General features: G+C 36.0%; 1 long non-coding RNA gene across 1 annotated transcript in view; it reads left to right on the top strand.

Annotated features, from left to right (window-relative positions):
- LOC137767672 (uncharacterized) overlaps nt 1-19,410 on the top strand; it is a 346,176-nt gene that overhangs the window by 35,454 nt on the left and 291,312 nt on the right. The window lies entirely within an intron of this gene.

A 19,410-nucleotide genomic window follows, 5' to 3' on the forward strand; every position in this document is an offset into this window, starting at 1 on the left:
CCAGAATGCCTAAAATGTGAGTCTTGTTCTTTGTCCTCAAGGGGAAATGAGATTTAAGCACCAGGCTAGCAATAGGATGAGGAGAGTAGGGCACTTCATTTAAGCATATAAAAATGTATATAGTGACATAAAGTAAATCATTATTTCATTTAACAGTACAGAGATATCATCAGGTAGTACCAGAAGAATTAACCAGGAAATGATAAAAATTTGGGGGGAGGGAGCCATCATTATGGCCTGGAATCAAGAGGTATTGAACCTCTTGAATGTACTGGGGTCTGGAGGGGCATCTGTCTGACTTGCCCTATATTCCTAGACATGTACCACACTGGATTACTCTTACTAAAATAGATTTTTTCACTCTCTCTTCTAATAAATAGAAGAGAGCAACTGAAGCTCAAGGTACCCCTTTTTCTTCTCATGACAGCCCTAAGATTCTCAACCTAGCTGGCAAATGCTATAGTACTAATCAGAGTGCTGGGCCCATAGAGCCACTCAATAAATACCTTCTAATTATATGGTAAGGAATAACAAACATTTAACTTGGAGAAGGTCTCACCAAATGGCGACCCTACCACTTCCTAGCAGTATGAACCTGGGTTAATTACATATTGATTTTATTTTCCTTATCTGTGTAACGGGATTGCTAACTTCTACCAAAATGGTTAACTAATCTATAAGCGTAACTGAAATAACATGCAGACATATCTGATGCTTATTAGAAAAATGTTGACTATAAGTTTGAAAGGTGACCATATTGCTATAGACAGATAGAGGCTAACACCTTACATTGAGGGAAATTGTGTGGTATTTAGAAATTGGGCCCTGCTGGTCCTTGATTTTTTTACCTACAAAATGAAGGCCTTAAAACAGGTAGATTTGGAAGATCACTGAAATTCTAATGGTCTCTGTTTCTGAGAAGCAACCATCTAGTCAAATTCTTTCTAGGCCCTAAAGCACTGATACAATGTTGAATATACAAAGAATAATGGAAAACTTAGCACTAATTAAAGAGACAGCATATCATCTCTTTCCTCATTGTGCACATGCTTATATCTTGGATACGTATCAGTTGGGGTTAGTGGGTGATGATATTATTAGGCTGGCAAAAACAAAAACAAAAATAAAAAGTAGTGAGAATTTTGTTTAGCCAAATTTATTCAATTTAATAAGAAACTACATCTTCTTCAGGGGTTCTTCCTACAATTTTGGTATCAAACTGTCTTTTCTTTATACAACAGTGATAAAAGATAGTACTTATTTATTCAAATTACCTTTCATAGGAAATGAAAAGTTGGCAGCTTTATATCACTTTCCCAGTTTTTTCTATTGCTGATTAATTTTTAGGTTCATAAAATTTGAAAATCTAGAAATCCCTGACCTATGGCACCAACCAATAAATAGTTTTTATTTTTATCATTAACATTGGCATTGTCATGAACAATGTTAAGAGGAAACTTTCTGAAAGGAATATCTGATTGTTTATTGAAAAGTACCAAGTTTTTAAAGCCTCACTGGCCTTTCTCAGAATCAAAGCCTAACCAGCCCGTCCCCCAGCTTCCCACCCCCACTCTGAGGAGGAAAGGATGTGAGAAGAAAAAAGAAGCAAGAGTCAGATTTTTTTCTGCTCCTGTGGGATCCTACTATCTGAAATATTTACAAGTGTGGAAATGGCACAGAGGAAGCCCACTTACTGCTGGAGAAGAAAGGTCGGAATTGGGCTTGCAGCATCCTCAGTGAGCCAGCTCAGAAGGCTTCTCTGCCCTGACGTAGCTCCAGGCAAGTAGCTATCAGGCCTGTTTGGGGTAAGTGATGCAAAGAAGATAAAACACCAACAGCAGTTTTAATGTCAGAACTGCTGCTTGAGTTGCCACACTCCCAGCAGAATAATACAGCCACATTTTAGAGGATTTTCATGGGATGAAATTTTAACAGGTATATTAGAAAAACTGAGGGGAGTAACTCTATAAAAGTTTAAAGTCCATGCATAGTGGACTTGGTGGTAGATTTTTAAATCCACAGTAAAGGCTTGGTTCTGACTACCTTCTGACTAACTTTCAAAGACATTTCTATTGTAAATTAATAATAAACAAACTTTTATAATGACTGGAGATATTTTCTGACTTAAGAACTTAATCATGAAATTGTTAATCTGTAAATGATTTGCAAATGTAAAAAACTGCTATTGTTGCTACTATTTTTTTTATTTACCAGCAATATTTTTCATATTCTTATCATTGTCTCTCTATTGAATTTGACTTGAAAAGTAATATTTATTTGCATATGTCAACTTTGAGTGTTATGGTGAGTTGTATAAGACCTGCTGTTCAGACATATTGACATTAAGTAAAGAGGAACAAAGGGAACCTAGGAACTGACTCTGAGAGCTCACCAGATTAATCTGTTATCAGAACCAAGAACATATATTTAGAAGTTTGGTTTGCTCAAACTATATCAAGCCCCATACATAGTCCCAGATACTTATTTAGTCTGAACATAGATTCACATATAAGGAAGTATGCCAAACAACCTCATGTCAATCAGTGACAGGAATAGTTGCAATAATACAAATAGACTCAACAACAGCAATGATAATGTATATTCCCTAGAGAACGAATATGCTCTCCAACATGGTGGCATTACCTGGTCCTCAGTTAAGATTTGATATTTTCCTGCTCCGGAGAGCATCCCACCCTTTGACCTCTTCTTCTGAGTTGAGAATTATTAATTGCTCTTGTTGTGATTCTATTTATCTCTTAGAGAGGACGGGAAGGAGTTTCATCTCTTTCCCATTTTTGTGCATCATTTGTGACTGGATAACCTATATTAAAATGATTACAATGTGTACCAGAACGCCACTCATGCATGCACCTGTCTTCCTCAGGTTTATTCTGACAGAGTGTGTGTGTGTTTGGTAGTGTTGGAAGGGAAGATAATAAGTACAGCCAGGTATATTTTGACAAAACACTTGAATGTCATAAAGCAAAATTTACTATTTTTCTTTTTTAAGCCAAAAAAAAAGACCATTCATCAGTTAATCTATTAAAGCTGAATTGCCTAGAGAAATATGTTTATTTTCTTTAACTGTTTTATTTTGTATATTGATTTTGAAAATTATTCTTAAATTCTCCCCCAATCCTCATATGTCTGTAATTTTTAAAGATAGTCTCACCAGTCAGAGTGGATCTCCAGGTATATGAGTGTGAAATCTGGGGAAAGGTGGCACACACAACTTTAATATCTCTCCTGTCTTTAGACTTATGGCAAAATCCTTTAAACATAATGTTGTGTTTTAATCACATCATTGAAAAAAGATCAAAAATAGAAATTTTAAAATAATTTTTGTCAAAACTAGAGCACTATGGTCTAAAGAATATTTATGAACTCATGCTACCTCAAGATTGCAGGTCAGGCATGGTTATTCAGGTGTGGCTCCCTGACCAAATCACGCAGGGTAGGATTTTTACCTCTAGACTTTCAGACAAGAAGTTTTAGAGAATGAACATGTAGCTTACCTCTAAATTCATTTCCTTTGAAATCAATATGTACTATTCTGGGAAAGTAAAGGAATATATAGACTACATTAATGTGTAGGATTTGAATGGACCACTCTAAGAACAAGCTATATATTTGTATGTAAGGATGTGTGTGTATGTACACACACATGTCTAATAGTCTAGTAAAAAAGAGCCCATAGACCTATATTCAAACGTAAGTACACATATTCATACTTCATGCTCAAGCACAATTCTGACATCATTGACACTTTGCATTGGAATAGGACAAGCTGGTATCACCAAACAGGAAAATTAATTCACTCAATCCTTAGTATGCTCATGGAAGCCGTACAATTCATTATAAGCATATTGCCAATAGAAATACAAACAAACAGCATGTGTATCCTATTAGATCTAAATCATAGCAGGGAGCCGAGCTGGTGGAAATAAAATGCATCCAGCCTTAAGCATTCTGAGTTGTACTCATGAATGACTTACTGTATGCCTGGATTCCACTCCAGTTCCTTATAATTTACACTGGGTTATTATATGTTATGCCTCTTCCCAAATCAGCTGTCTCCATAAGGGACTCATGCATTATGGAGTCAGGGGAACACTCAGGACCAGTCCAAGAATGCTTTGTCCATTGGGGAAAAGTCAAAGTAAAAACTAGTCCCTATGTAAATGCACAAAAAATGCTGGTTCCTAAGCATCAGATGCTCCTGAAACCCCGCCTAAGTAAAGTCTAATAACTGGTCTCAAGAAGAGTGTGGCTGGCAGTTTGGAGTAGATAATTTAAGCTGTCATGAAGTTGGGGAGCCTGGCTGGTTAAATCTTTTGCAAGCCTATTGCTTCTCCAAACACTCCCCACGGTATCTAACACACAAACATGCTTTACTGAGCATCAGCAAAGGTTGTTTTCCACCCACCCCTACTACATTATTCAGACTAATATAAGAATTAAGAACAATGAAGGAGAAAAGTAAAACCATAAGTGTCTAAAAGTCCATTGTTCAGACAAGATTTTTTTTTTTTAATTTGGAAATTGCAGCACTCATTCATGGATACCCTGCTTTTAAATTTCAATATAACATTAGTAATACTTTCCACTTTAAACACTATATTCTTGAACCTATATAGAAGGGATGTTTTGAGTTCTATATGTTACCAGGCTAACCAGTTAAAAAGTGAAATATTCAGTTAATGCTATTCCAATCAATGAGCATGTTTCTTAGAAAACAAGATATTTTTTATGGAAACTAGATATATGCTCTAATAACAGACAGATTTTATATATTTTGCTCACTATTGTATTGCTAGTGACTAGACCATAAGAGGCGTTCAATACATATCTGTTGAATGGGGGAAAGAAATCAATTGTTTGTGACATGTTAGAGAGAGGACACAGCTCTGAACAGGTGATGTGTTTATCACAGTGGAGTTTATTTCTCTCTGTTTGTATGCTCAGAAATCCAGAGGATAAGACTTGAAGCAAGTTTTAATAAAGGGTGTACTAATATCTGTTCTGATCTGATATTTGTCTATGGTCAGAACAAGGTCAAAGGGGTCTGTTAGAGATGTATTTGGCTACAAATAACAGAAAACTACCACAGTGGCCCTAAGAGACCAGGTTTTGTCTTCTGCAGCAAGAAGTTTGGGAGTAGGTAGTACAGGGTAGGTGTGGCAGCTCAGTAATTCTACTAGGAACCTCAATTCTTTCCATCTTTTTGTTCTGCCAAACATAGTTTGCAGGCTCTTGCTCTCAAGCTTGGCATCTTATGATTGCAAGAAAGATGCTTGCTGCCATGTCTTATGCTAATATTTTATCAGACAAAAAGGAAAGATAAAGTGAAGAGGGAGTCAGGCATGGATGGTGACTGCATCAAGAAGCAACAGATTTCCCATCAATCCCAGCAGATGTCTGCTTACGTTTCATAGAGCAGGACTGTGCCACATGATTAGATTGCCATGGAGTATGGGAAAGCAAATGATTTTAGCTAGACAGTTTGTTACGTCTCCAAAAAGCCAGGGTCCTATTAGACAAAGCAGAAGTGAGGAAAGACATTGGGTAGGCATCTAGCCATGTCTGCCCCAGGACTGAAGTGAAGAAATTAGTCTGTCATAACATAAAATCTGAACAGCGCTCCTCTGATTTCACCCTTCTAAAAGTAAATTCAGACAAAAGTAGTTCTATGGGGCAACAGTTTTAGTGCACATTTTTTCATGATTGAGTTAATTCAGACCTTGTTGTTTTCATAAATAGCTTAATAGGTGAAGATTTCTTGATGAATTCTCATCCTGTATTTGTGGCCTAGGGAAAAAAAATTCCTTTCTATTGCCCTGAACTTAAAGTCTTCTATTATCTGGACCAACTTCTTCCTTATTTCTCCTTTCAAAACCATTTTCTCTAAATAGCTCTCTGAGAAGGAGTATTATAAAGAAATTCATACCCTAATGTTAATGTTTGACAGTGTCTTTCTATATTGTCCTGTATGGGGGCTATTTGAGGTTTAATGGGATAATTGCCTAAAAGTCTAGCTCTAATTTCAGAAAGAGTGGCCAAGAGAGATATTTTTGAATTCAGGAACCTTAACCTTAGTTATGTAGTCACCCATCTGGGCAGTGGTCTTTCTTGTCTAAGAACTGAACTTTGTTTTTATTTACCAAGAGTGGTATAAAGGTAATAATAATCTTTCTCTCTTTAATACTTGACAATGTGCCAATGGAACAGTGATTCCTTTAGCAGATGACCTACGTGAATCATGTAATTCTATGACTCCTTGCTCGTAGAAATATAAACAATTTAATACTTGTTAGGAGTTGGAGATGCTCAAATCTTTGTTAAGGTTCTGGCCCTTTCCTTGGTTTCATTACTTTTATATTAGGCCAAGCCTTTTATTAATATAATGTAGGGAGATGTTTGGCAGAAAGGTATAATGTAAGCTGATCCTTTGTAAATTTAAGAAAACTAGAAAGAGGGGAGGGAATAAGTCGTTCATGACTAAAACAGTGGAGGCTGTCGTTGCAGGTGTTCATGAATGTTGTATGTGCACCCAGAAAGTCTTTATAGTCTTCAAAACAATTTGTCTTCACCTACAAACCACACAGCCTTATTATGTATTTACTGCTCACCACCCCACTTGGTCCTGTAATTTTCCTTTTTTGCCTTCAGGCTTAACATTCTTGGCAAAGAAGAAGGCTTATGGGAAATATTCATTGACTTCTTATTGAAGCAGTGTTGTTTCTGCATGGGAGCCAGGCTCAAGGAGTGTAGCTACAGATCCCAGAACAACTTCCTTGATTTTACAAGAAGGGCTCTGAGGGACCCTTATACTGCAATAATATGAACAGAAACTCTCATTCTAAAGTTTCACAGAAATGCACACCACCCTCTCCTTACTCATATTGCTAGAAGACCTTGCCCTTAGAGAATGAGAACCTGGGCTCTAGGTGTATCTGGACAAGAGACATCTGAGTGGGCATTGTCTCTTCTGTTATTTGCTCTAGGACACCCTCTCGTCTCTGTCCTATTATCTCCCATGCAGGCCTCCTTCTGAGGCTGTGTGGGGTCTTCCTCTCTGTTGGACTATGTAATAGCCCCAAACTTTCTGCCCTAGGGTGGGAGTGGGGGATGAGGATGTGTAGCATAAATGTAAATGGATCTTTTCCAATAATTGTCAAGGAACAAGAAACGTTAGAGAAGAATTTCTTTGCCCCTACGTGGAGCACATTGTCCCTGACTGTTCAAAATAAGTCTCTCAGTTTCAGAGAATCCCATCCCTCAGGAATGCCACAAGAATAGCCCCAATTAGCAGAATGTAATTACTTGAGTCGGAGTCATATACTTAATGATGAACCTTTCCTCCCAAATGGCATGAAGTCTTGAATAATTTAGAAGGAAAAAACAATTAAATATAAGGGGACCCTCCTTAGAGTAGGGATGCTTGTGGCCATGCTCATGCATATGCATGCTGTAAGGGAGGGCTAGTACTAGAGAAGTTTAACCAGCTTTAAAGTGGAACAGAGTTGATATTTTCAACCTATAAAAAGCTCATTTAAATACATAGAATGTCATCAAGATCCCATATAGATAAATGGACAAAAGTTACTGAGATAATTATTCAGGAGAAAATAAAACCAGGAAATAAAGAAAATGTTCACCTTCAGGAGGAATCCAAAACATGCAGATTAAAACAACAATAAAGGCCCATTTTACATCTATTAAAGTAAGTAAAACTTTAAAAAGTGATATTATGTAATGTTAGTGAGATTGTGGAGAAGCCGGTATCTGTATTTATTGCTGGCTGCAATGTAAAACTTTTGGAAACAAATTTGATCATTTTATTATATCAAAAGCCTTGAGACAGGTTTATGACCAGTGATCCTAAGAAATAACTAAATAAAATCTTAAAAGCTGCATGAGCTACGAGTAACTGCTATATTTTCTATAGTAGCAAAACGTAGAAGCAAATATGAAAAAAAACACAATAGTTACAAATTATAAAATAACAGTTTGATGGAATGTAATGTCTTTTACAATGGATGATTAAAATATGCTACCATATGATACAGGAAATAAAAAGATTCAAAATTTAAATTACACTGTGGATATAGCTATGTAAAATATGTAACTATATGTGTAAACACTAAAAAGATATTTATAAAATAGTATCAATGTATTAATGTAGTATGATTTTCAGGGATTTATTTTTATTCTAAAATTTGTTTTAATATGATAAAATTTTAAATCTGTAATGAGTTTATTGAGGAGCTTCAACTTGTTAGGGATAAACATGAATTAGATTTATTTCTCTGATAACTCTGTACTATGCTGACCTCTCTATTTTTTGCTGAGGTACTACTTCCAATTCTATGACTTAACAGTCTTTTCAGTTATCAGAACAGTCTTTCTAGTTTTTGAAAACTCAGTCCTGTGTGTTTTGCAACTTCAATCTCACATTCAATTCAAAACTTTCCCATTTCCCCCCCCCCGCCCAGCTCTAATTAGATTTATGACTTGCTATGGACTGCATGTTTGTGCTTCACCAGAATTCATGTGCTGAAACCCAAACCCCCAATGTAATGGTATCTGGAGGTGGAGCCTTTGAGAGGTAATTAGGTTTAAATGAGGTCATGAGGGTGGAGTCTTCACGATGGGATTAGTGCCCTTATAAGAAGAGGCCTGCTCCATGCCAGCATATGGTGAGAAGGTGGCTGTCTGTAAATCAGGAAAAGGGGCCTCACCAGAACCCAACCATACTTGCACCTTGAAGTTGGATTCCCCACACTTCAGAACTCTGAGGAATAAATTTTTGTTGTTTAATCCACCCATCTATAGTATTATGTTATAGCAGCCCCAAATGACCGAGACAAGACTCATTTCCCTTCCCTCTTTCCTGTACTTCTATTCTGATGGACATGGTTTCTTATATGTTTCTTTTCAACAGGCTAATCTCTACCTAATGCTGATTGGCCATCATTCTCCTTTGGTTTCTTGGAGGGCCCTAGGAATGCCCCCTCTATAATCTTCTGGAATGGGAGATCCAAGCTGGCTTTAATCTTTTCCTCCCAGGTCAACCCTTCTCACAAGACACCCACTCTATATCTTCTTACTGCTGGGATCCTCTTAGTTAATAGACAGCCTTCTTGGGGTTCATACCAGCAAGTCAGCTCAAGCCAGCCATCCTACTCAGTGTCTACATAGGAAATCATGGATCGTAGTCCACATTTAACAGTGGAATGCAGGCTGTTTCACTGACCTCTCTTACATGCCATCTTCTTCTTGCCCTTTGTCCACACTCAGTATCAGACATTCTGCTGGCCTAGTAGCCTGGAAATTTTTAAATAAGGACTGTTCAGACAGTCACTGAGAGTAATTCTCCTGGAGCCCTTCTCTCTCTGTTTTGGTAAGAAGTATGCCATCTCTATTCTTCCTTGGGAAAGCAATAGCCTTGATTTTCAAATTTACAGCTCTTGCACTCTCCATAAAAGCCATGCCTCATTTCCCAAACCCAGTCTTTCTCTTATATTGGTAGTGATGGTGGTGGAGGTGATCTTTATGGTTATGTTGAAAGAGTGCCCTTCTACAGGCCCTATGTGGAAGATGATGATGGCTCCAATTACTGGCATTCCTTTGAACTTAGAAGGTGGAGTATTCAGATGCCAGTTCTGGCACTCAGCATCGAACACCACTTAAAAACAGGGAATTATCATTAAGTGATAGTTTGAATGTAATTAATTTATAGAATCAGGAGAATAAAGAAGTCACCCTCTTACTACTAAGTATAGTTAATGCCATTGATATTTATCGACTGAATTATTAAATGCTTTTTGGAAAAGATCAGGGCAATAATTCAAAATGTTTCAGAAAGGATTCCTGAAGCATCCTAACACAATCACATAGATGTTTTATTTTCAGAGTTACTGCCATGGAGTCCTATCTGCTGAAAATCCTTTCTCTCTCCAAAATACTTGTCTTGTATACATCTTCTTCTACAGAAGATGAGTTAAAATTGTCAGTATTATGGGTAGAGGAAGGAGATTGGAGTGAAGAGAACTGGAGTGATGGAGCCGATGGGGAGATGGGACTTCTAAAGCAAAGTTTACTTGCTTTATGTTTTACCAGGGTTAGCACCAGCACTCACATGATAATCAGCAGGAATTTTGTGTTTCCTTCTCAAATCTATTTATGAGTACTTATTAACTCACAGGCAATTAAAGGGCTTGAGGGCACAAATTCTCTGTCTTGTTAGTAAAATGCCCAGGTATTGCCTAACACTAAATAATATGGACACTACTATTTTGAATCTTTCCTTGAATTAGAATACAATGGTACAACTTCAGATACATCAATTTTTCAGAGCTAAAAATGGAAATACTAGTTAGAGTTGACAAGAGACAGAGAGAGAGAGAGAGAGAGAGAGAGAGAGAAAGGGAGAGTATCTTATATTGTTCCTGTTTATGAACTTTTGAAAGTTAGAAAAATGTCATGGAAACTTAAGTCTTTGGGATGCTTTTGAATTTAAGCCAAAATATTGTTCTAGTGGAGTTATTTATCTAGATTCCAACAAACACTGTCCATTTTTTTCTTATGGATTTTCTCGAGATGTGCATCATAGATATATTTTTAAATTGATCAATTTGACATAGTAGTTTAAAATACATGTCCCTTAAGACCCAACATCTTTGAAAATGGGAAGCTTGAAGTTGAATAGCTTAAGGCAGAGTTTGAAAAATGGGCTATATTAATATCAGTAAGCTTGTTTTGCTTTTGATCATGCACAGACAGAAAATCACATCTCAGAGGTGAAATTGTTGAGTATTATCAACATGCCTCTCCATTGTTCTTACATTCTGCAGTGAAAGCTGCTAATGATTCTTTATTTAGAGCTATGCGTTCAGTTTTATTAGACTATCTTTAAAATAACATGTAATTGGTTATAATAGACACAGTAAAATGTAAAAAATTACATGCTAAATGAATCTATAGTAGCTGCTATGGTAAATTGACTTTGGAAAGGCCAGAGCTAAAGGGTCTGTTGATTGTAATTTTGGTCTATACATGATGCCTGCCTCCCAAGAAACAATAGCCAAACAGCATATTTAAACGTAAGCTTCAAATGAGCCAAGTAAACAAACATTTGACCTTTCTTGAAAATTATTTAGGCTCAGTCTTATATGTTATCACTATTTATCACTATGTTATCACTAACATGCAAACTGTTTTGTTTTCTGTTTAATTTTATATGTATAAATGTATGTATATGCAAAGCTTTTCTATTATATTTCTTTTCTATTTCTACCCTGTGACCACTTTTCATCTTATCAGAAAGATAAAGAATATGGAAGATAAATCCCCTAAACTACAAGATCAATCTTTTCTTGTGTTGTTCTGCCTATCTGTGTTGTACTTTTAACTTGATACAATATTTGGATGCTTGATTTTTCCTTCCTGCAAACTTGTGATATTTCATTACAACTTGGCTAAACTTCTGGTACTCAGGCCTCTCTCCTAGTTTCAGCCTCACTTGCATTGTATTGCTCACCCCATACCTTGGAGTAACAAGTAACGACTTAGTAGCTAATTGATTAGGGATAAATACTGGTAGTCTTACTCATGCTTCTTTTACTGGGAGTCAGGAGTCTAGAAGTAACAGGCAGAAGGCTAGAAGTAGCTCAGTTTTGTCAAATGATTTGAGTTGATTCATGGTAAATGAAATCTGATATTTTCCCACTTCCTACATGGTTAGGAATTTTCATTCTCAAAAGGTATTGAATTTAAATAGTAAACTAGTGGAAGCCACATCTATGCCTCTGAGAACAATGATTAATTATATAGGTTCTTGAAAATCCAGTTCCAATCTTTGTTACTAAAGAAAGCTGCTAAAATTAGATTTTTTCCTACTTCAAGAAATTAGTCCTGAAATTACAAACTTTTAAAAGCCATGGTCTTCTTTGAACCACATTTCCCACATGTTTTACATTGTCACTGCATGAATTCTCTGTTCCTTTGATGTAGTCAATAATTTATTACTTTTGCATTTTTCTTGTGACACAGATCAAAGAGCTATAAGAAACTGACCATTCACTTCATATGATTTGGGCTTAAAATATGATAAAAAAAAGAGTGAAAATAGTCATTGTAACAAATTACTTTACAAAAGGTGTTCTGTATAACAAAGCTTATTCCATTCAACGAGCTTCTCTATAAAAGAATGATCTTGTTAATAACAAATTTTATATAACGAATATTTGTTCTACAATAAAATTCTGCTTATCTCTGTTACATAATCACTGTCACTAAGCAACAGACTTATTTGCTGCTTATAATAATGAGCTATGGATGAATTCATTTCAATTGCTTCATCCTTCCATCAAACACCAATTACACATCACCTTTCCTGAAGTTTTCACTCCTTTCTTACCAAAGCCAGTTGAGCTAGACAAAAAGACCCCAAATATTTAAAGTTTGATATCGGCCATCACTAAACCCAAACAATTATGGTAACTAAAGCTCAAAATGGTGGATATAACATAGCATCTCCCACTTTTCCTGACCACAAAACATTTTTTTTTAACTCACAAGCTAACTCAGACTAGGAAACCTATCAGATTCTTTTCATCTTTATCACCTGTGGATGACAAATTAAATTTCAAGTAAGATGCCATTATGAAGCAATTGGAAAGCCTCATGCAGTTTTTGTTTTGTGTGTTTTTAAGCTACAGTAACCTAGCAACATAGGTAAAAGCCCATTATAATTCAGTGTGTGTGTGGGGTGTGTGCGTGTGTGTAATTTTGTGGTCCATGGAGAGAAGTGGACAAAGATACTATGTACTTCTCCCCACCAAAAGTCAGAAATATAACACCTCTCTGCAATCTCAAGAATACTCATACTTTCTATGAATAGTTAAAATACAATCACTCATCTGGATTGATATAAAACATTTTAAAAGACTAATATTGGAAAACATGTCAGACCATATTCTCTTTCAACACTTAAAATAAATAGGATGGAGGGAATATACCAAGGCACACAAAAAATTGTATTTTATCAAAGACAACCACAGCTACCTACTTGGAGATAGGCATGAATCTATCACTCTTGAACGCTTTTTCACTCCTAATATTTTCTAATACTGAAATCCCGAGCAACAGAAGGCAACCATGATAAGGGTCTTAGCATTCTTTAATTACTGTTAGATATTCTCTCCTTTTTGTTATGACATTTAAATTTTTTATTTTTGCCTTTTAAATATAAATTACTAGTTATTGTTACTTTTCTATGGACAAGAGTTACTTTTTGTTACTATAATTTTATTGGTTTTTGTCCTCACACATTTTGTAGCACATATATTCCTGTGGGGTTCACTTTCCTTTTTGCTGAAGTGCATGTCTTATCAATGTTTATGGTGAGGATTTGTGGGTGGCAAACTCTAAGCCTTTGTAGGTCTGATGATGTGTTTACTTTGCCCTCATTCTGAAGTAACACTTTAAGCAGATATAAAATTCTAAATTGACAACTTTTTTCCTCAACATCTTGAAGGTGTTGTTCCATTGTTTTCTGATTTCTATTGCCTTAGATGAGGTATCATTGTTAATCTATTTTCATTCCTTTGTAGATTTTCAGATGGCTTTTAAATTTTTTGATATTTTACATTTAATACGGGTTTTGGTGTGGGCTTAATCTTGTTATTTTGGATACATTCCCTATTTCATGTCTTTCTTCAATTCTGGAAAATTCCCTTCAAATATGTCTTCAAATATTGCTTCTCTTTCATACTGTCTATATTATTCTTCTGTGACTTTTATTAGATGAATGTGAGAGTTTCTCAATTTGTCTTACATTCTCAAAATTGCTCTTCCTATTTAAAAAAGCTCATTGTCTCTGGCATACTGGGTGGCTTCCTTGCTCCTTTTTCCTACTGTCACTAATTCTCTCTTCAATTATATATAATTCAGTTTAATCCAACCATTGCATTTTTAATTTTAATGGCTATATTTCCAATGTTTCTAATTGGTCATTTTTGATATAAATAATTCTTCCTTTTACATAATTAATTTCTAAATAGAAGTTATTAACTCACATATCTCTATGAGCATTCAAAATATACTTATTCTGAAGTCTGTCAATCCTTTCTATGAAATTAATTTCCTATGAAGCAACTTCATGTTCTGATTGTTGTTTTATGTTTTTTTCTTATTGGTAAATTTCTTCATATGTTTAGAAACATTGGTCTGCATATGTGGGATAGCCACATTTTCTATCTTATTGATGGGTGTAAAGAGCACTGAATTGGCAGAGATACTAGATGGAATCATCCCAGATTCCCATATCACTGTTGGAGGACATCTGTCAAGGAGAATCATGTGACCTGCATGGACGGTGATGTGAACGTGGAATAAATTTTTTTCCATGTCATCTAAATCTGGTTATATTTTGGTTTAATTTTTTTACTGCAACATAACTTAGCCCTAGCTGATATACCACATGCCAACCTACCCTTTTCCCCAACCTCTATTCCAGAACTATGTTATAAAATGATGGTTCAAAGTTCCTACCCTATTATGATACTTGAGGTATTGAAGATTAATCCACCAAGCCAGCAGGCAGGCTTCAGTTCGTATTAGAAGGCTGGTCTCTATACTCCCAATTCCATAGGTCTGAGGCCTTCTTTAGTCCCAGGCAGCAATCACCATAAGTTCTCCAACCTCTGGCTACAAGTTGTGAAGCTGACTCTTGTTCTTCATCTAGAGTACCTTATGCTTCTGAGGCTGAACTACCTCCTGCCCGTCTCTTCTGGACCTGATACCCAGCAAGTCAGGAGCTTCAGCCCCACGTACCACTATGAATTCTGGTTTACAGAGATGCTTCTCTTTTGAAAAAAAATGCCTATTTTTCTTTCCTTTTCAAACTTGCTATGTGTTTGTAGTAGAGGGGTGTGTCAAGTCATGAATTTACTAGCTTGACTAAGAAAACGTTCGAATGCAGTTCTCCAATCTGGAGTTTAAAGACTGGAATTCATGAAAAACCATAGTGGTTCATGTAGGCCTTCTCAGAGCACTGTGGGGGTAGGAGAATGTGCAGTTGTTTCCAGCTATGGCTTCTGGGGTCATAATGGGCTTTATGAAGTTCTTGGCTTTTGGTATGCATTCACCATCAATTGTCCATTTCACACTCTGACAATTTTTATGATGCTTTTAAAAGATGTTTTGGAAGCTGTGGTAGAAGCAATGAGCTAGGCTATTGAGTCTCAGATCTGAATGATATATGGCCTTCTTTTGAAGGAGAAAAAATTCAAGGATCTCCTTAGTGTTGATTGACATTATTATTATTATTTATTAATTTACTTAACATACAAACATGAAACTAGGTATACACTTATGATTAGAGCTTAGATACAACCATAAACAAAAATAACTTTATAAATTAAATAAAATGAAACTATAAAACCAATCAAATTCAGAGTAATATATTTATTTCAATGTGACAGATGTTGTTTTGCTGAAACCAAATTGATGCTTGTAATACGAACAGAGTACTGATCATTGAGATTCATTGTATCAGATGAATCATGGTGGAAAATGAAAGGCATTTATTTTAGCTGTATTTGAAGAGGATTTAATAAAAGAAATATATACAAAGGTGTAGACAGGCTCAGAAGAAACTAAAGAGTATTGAGTATTTTAGTAGTGAAGAGCCACTAACACTGTGAGACTGTAAAGGCAAATGAAGAAGTGATCATCACAGCTTGGAGAGAGTGGCTGCAGTTATAGGAGAACAATGTAGAGAAGCTATGCTCTTTGTTAGAGCGATACAGTGAATTTGCAGGAATCCAGCAGGGAGGAAGACATCAAAATAAATACCTTGATCTTACTCTTCTCATTCTTCAGCCTCCTGCTACTAACTCCCATTTGCTGAGCCCAGTCAGAAACCAGAGATCAAGGAAACCCCTTGATGAAGGTTATGGGAACAGAATAGAATGGAGAAGGGTAGAGAGAGTTGTCTAGAGAGGTAAAGAAAAATATTTATTCAAATTCTTTGGAGTTCAGTACTATGTACTATCAGGTACTTTGTGATGACATAGTTCTCTCATAACATTTTTTTAAAAATTCAAATGAATAAAAAATATTTGTCTTTCCCTTGGCATGAATACAAATTTACATTTGAAGTCCTGTTTTTTTTTTCTTAGTAGTCCATGACAATTTAAATTGTAATTCGTGCCAACATGATGATAAACAGAAGGAAGACGTAAGCACTGAAATTTGTGGCATATTTAATTATGATATGGTCATCTAGCTGAACATAAATTACATTTTAAAATTATCATCAGTGGAGAAAAGGGAACCCTCCTACACTGTTGGTGGGAATGTAAGTTGGTGCAGCCACTATGGAAAACAGTATGGAGGTTCCTCAGAAAACTAAAAATAGAATTACCACTCCTGGGCATATACCTGGACAAAACTATAATTCAAAAAGGTACATGCACCCCTATGTTCATTCACCCCTATGTTCACTCACACAAATCATAGCTTTTACCCATAGCACTATTCACAATAGTCAAAACATGGAAACAACCTAAATGTCCATTGACAGATGAATGGATAAAGAAGATGTGGTACATATATATATAATGGAATACTACTCAGCCATAAAAAGGAAGAAAATAATGCCATTTGCAGCAACATGGATGCAACTAGAGATTATCATACCAAGTGAAGTAAGTCAGAAAAGGACAAATACCATATGGTATCACTTATATGTGGAATCTAAAATATGGCACAAATGAACCTATTTACAAAACAGAAACAGACTCACAGACATAGAGATCAGACTTGTGGTTGCCAAGGGGGAGAGTGGGAGAGAGAGGGATAGACTGGGAGTTTGGGGTTGGTAGATGCAAACTGTTACATTTAGAATGGATAAACAACAAGGTCCTACTGTAGAGCACAAGGAACTATATCCAATCTCCTGGAATAAACCATAATGGAAAAGAATATTAAAAAAGAATTTCTCTATGTGTATAACTGAGTCACTTTGCTCTACAACAGAGATTGCCACAACATTGTAAATCAACTATACTTCAATTTAAAAAAAAAGGCCATTTCATGGCATGCAGTATTACATGAATTAAAAAAAATTATAATCAAAATAAATAAATATTCAATATTTTTAAATGTAAAAAACAAATAAGCAAATACTAACAACAGCAAAATCCTCAAAAAGAACTTAAAATTGTGCCTAGACATCCACTGAGTTCATAGACCTCATTTGAGAATCATTGAGCTAAGCATTTCAAGCTTCAATCTGGAAAATTTTTCCACCTTCCAAAGCAACCTGCACAGATCTGCTGGAAAAATCTACTGAAGCTCTGCTGTGATACTGTTATTCTCTTTGTAAAAATCCTTTAATGGCTCCTCATTTTCTACAGAATTAAGTATAAAGTCCTCAGCCTGGAATTCAAAGCCTCCACTTACTTTTCAAGCTTTATGTTCATGACTGTTCCCTTAGATATAGCATATACCCTAGCTAAACTAGGATGTGTATTGTAGCCTGAATATATCCTATGTTTTTCTACTTTCTTTTCTCAGTACTTATTGTGTCTCTGCTTGGAATGCCATTTGCTTCATTTCTGCCTTTTAAAATCCTAAACACCTCTCTAAACTCATTTCAAATTCTGCCTCTTCCATGAAGACTGAGTTAACACCAAGGATCAGATTGTCAAACAAGACTCACACAAATATAGCTCTTACCCAGTATCAAGCTTTTGATACAGTTTCAAAAATGAAAGCACTCAAAAGACACAGGCAGGGCAGAGAGAAGGTTGGGACGTGCCACAAGATTCCCCACGTCCCTTTTTTGGTAGATGTGCTCTCCAGCCCAGAATAATAGATGAGGTCTCTAATGCGGACTGCAGGTCACCTCACACAGTGGGAAGCATTTAAGTTAGGAAACATCTCCACGTTACGCTCCAGAGAGGTGTTTAGCTTATATCACATTCTACAGGGAACCAAGCATGATAAATCCATAGATTATAGGCTTGTTCATCCTATGCAGTCCTAAACCAGAAACATCCTACATCATTAGTCTATTTCCCCAGAATTCCAGTAATCATATTTGCAAGAATATTAGAGTGAGTCACTGCCTTCTTTCTTTCTCTAGAGGCATCCCTATGGTAATTGAGAAAGAAATGGATCACTGGTCAACTGCTTTTAACTTCCTTTCTCCAAAAATACATTCCTGATTGCTTCAATCTTATATAATCTTTCCCTTCTATCTCTTTGTGACTCTATCATAGAATTATTTTTCTGCTTTGCATTATACTTATATAAATTATGTCCTCCCCTCTTGCAACTCAGCAGAAGGGACATGATTTATTCATTTTGAGGTCACTAACAGCACTTTACAAAGTGCCTTGCATATAACTGTTTTACATTTCATAAATGTTGGAAGAAATTAAGAGAAAGATAATTTTCTATTCTCATTATTTCCCACAAATACCACTGTTGAGTCCAGGACAGTGGAGAGGAAGAAGACCAAGTTCAGCTGAGTCTAAATATCTGCTTGTGTAGGTAACTTAATAACAACCCCACAGAATTATGCAAAATTCTGCAGTAGGTGAAGTTGTTTTCATGGTCTTTCCTTCTTCCTGAGCACTATTTCCCTCTCTACTCAGGTGCCTATATCTGGATCTTGTTTGGGGGATGGACTTTGCCCAGGTGAGATGCTGGCTAGGAGAGTGCTTCAGTATTACCAGGGAAAGTCCTAGGGGATGTTATCTGGAAATTCACCCTTGGAGTATCAGAATAAATGGTAGGAAAAATAAGAGCAATAATGGATCCATGCTTGGAGGTGGGGAAATTGGAAGGTAATCAATCAACACATCAACTGGAAGGATAAGGCAGAGACATTAACCAGGAAAACACAACAAGGAAGATAGAGGACAGGGAAATGTGCTAGCTGTTGAAGTGAATGATTCAATGTCCAGGTCTGAAAACCTGTAGTATCTTTGGCGGTGTTGCTTTTATGCAGGTCTTAGAAAGCTTTGCTAGGTTAAGAGCATAGACTTAAAAGGATAGAGCTGACCTGACTAACAGGGTTCTTATGCTTTTCTTGACTCATATAAAATTTCATTCTCAATACGTGAAAATGATTGACAATAGTTTAAAATATTTTCCTTCTGAGGAATATATACATATGCCTATAACCCGAAGTCTTAGGCTAAAATGATGAAGGGTGTATTTCTGTTATTGGGTTGAGGAGAATTAGTGCCATAGGAACTTTCCTAATGCTGCTTAAATTACTTTGTTGGATGTCATGATGTGATACTCTTTTTTATTTGGCTCCCTAACATTGAGAACTTATATACATTTCTAAGCCTCACTTCTCTAATTGGTAATAAAATAAGTTTCATG

The sequence above is a fragment of the Eschrichtius robustus genome, chromosome 1 (genome assembly GCF_028021215.1).
Source record: "Eschrichtius robustus isolate mEscRob2 chromosome 1, mEscRob2.pri, whole genome shotgun sequence".
Classification (NCBI taxonomy): domain Eukaryota; kingdom Metazoa; phylum Chordata; class Mammalia; order Artiodactyla; family Eschrichtiidae; genus Eschrichtius; species Eschrichtius robustus.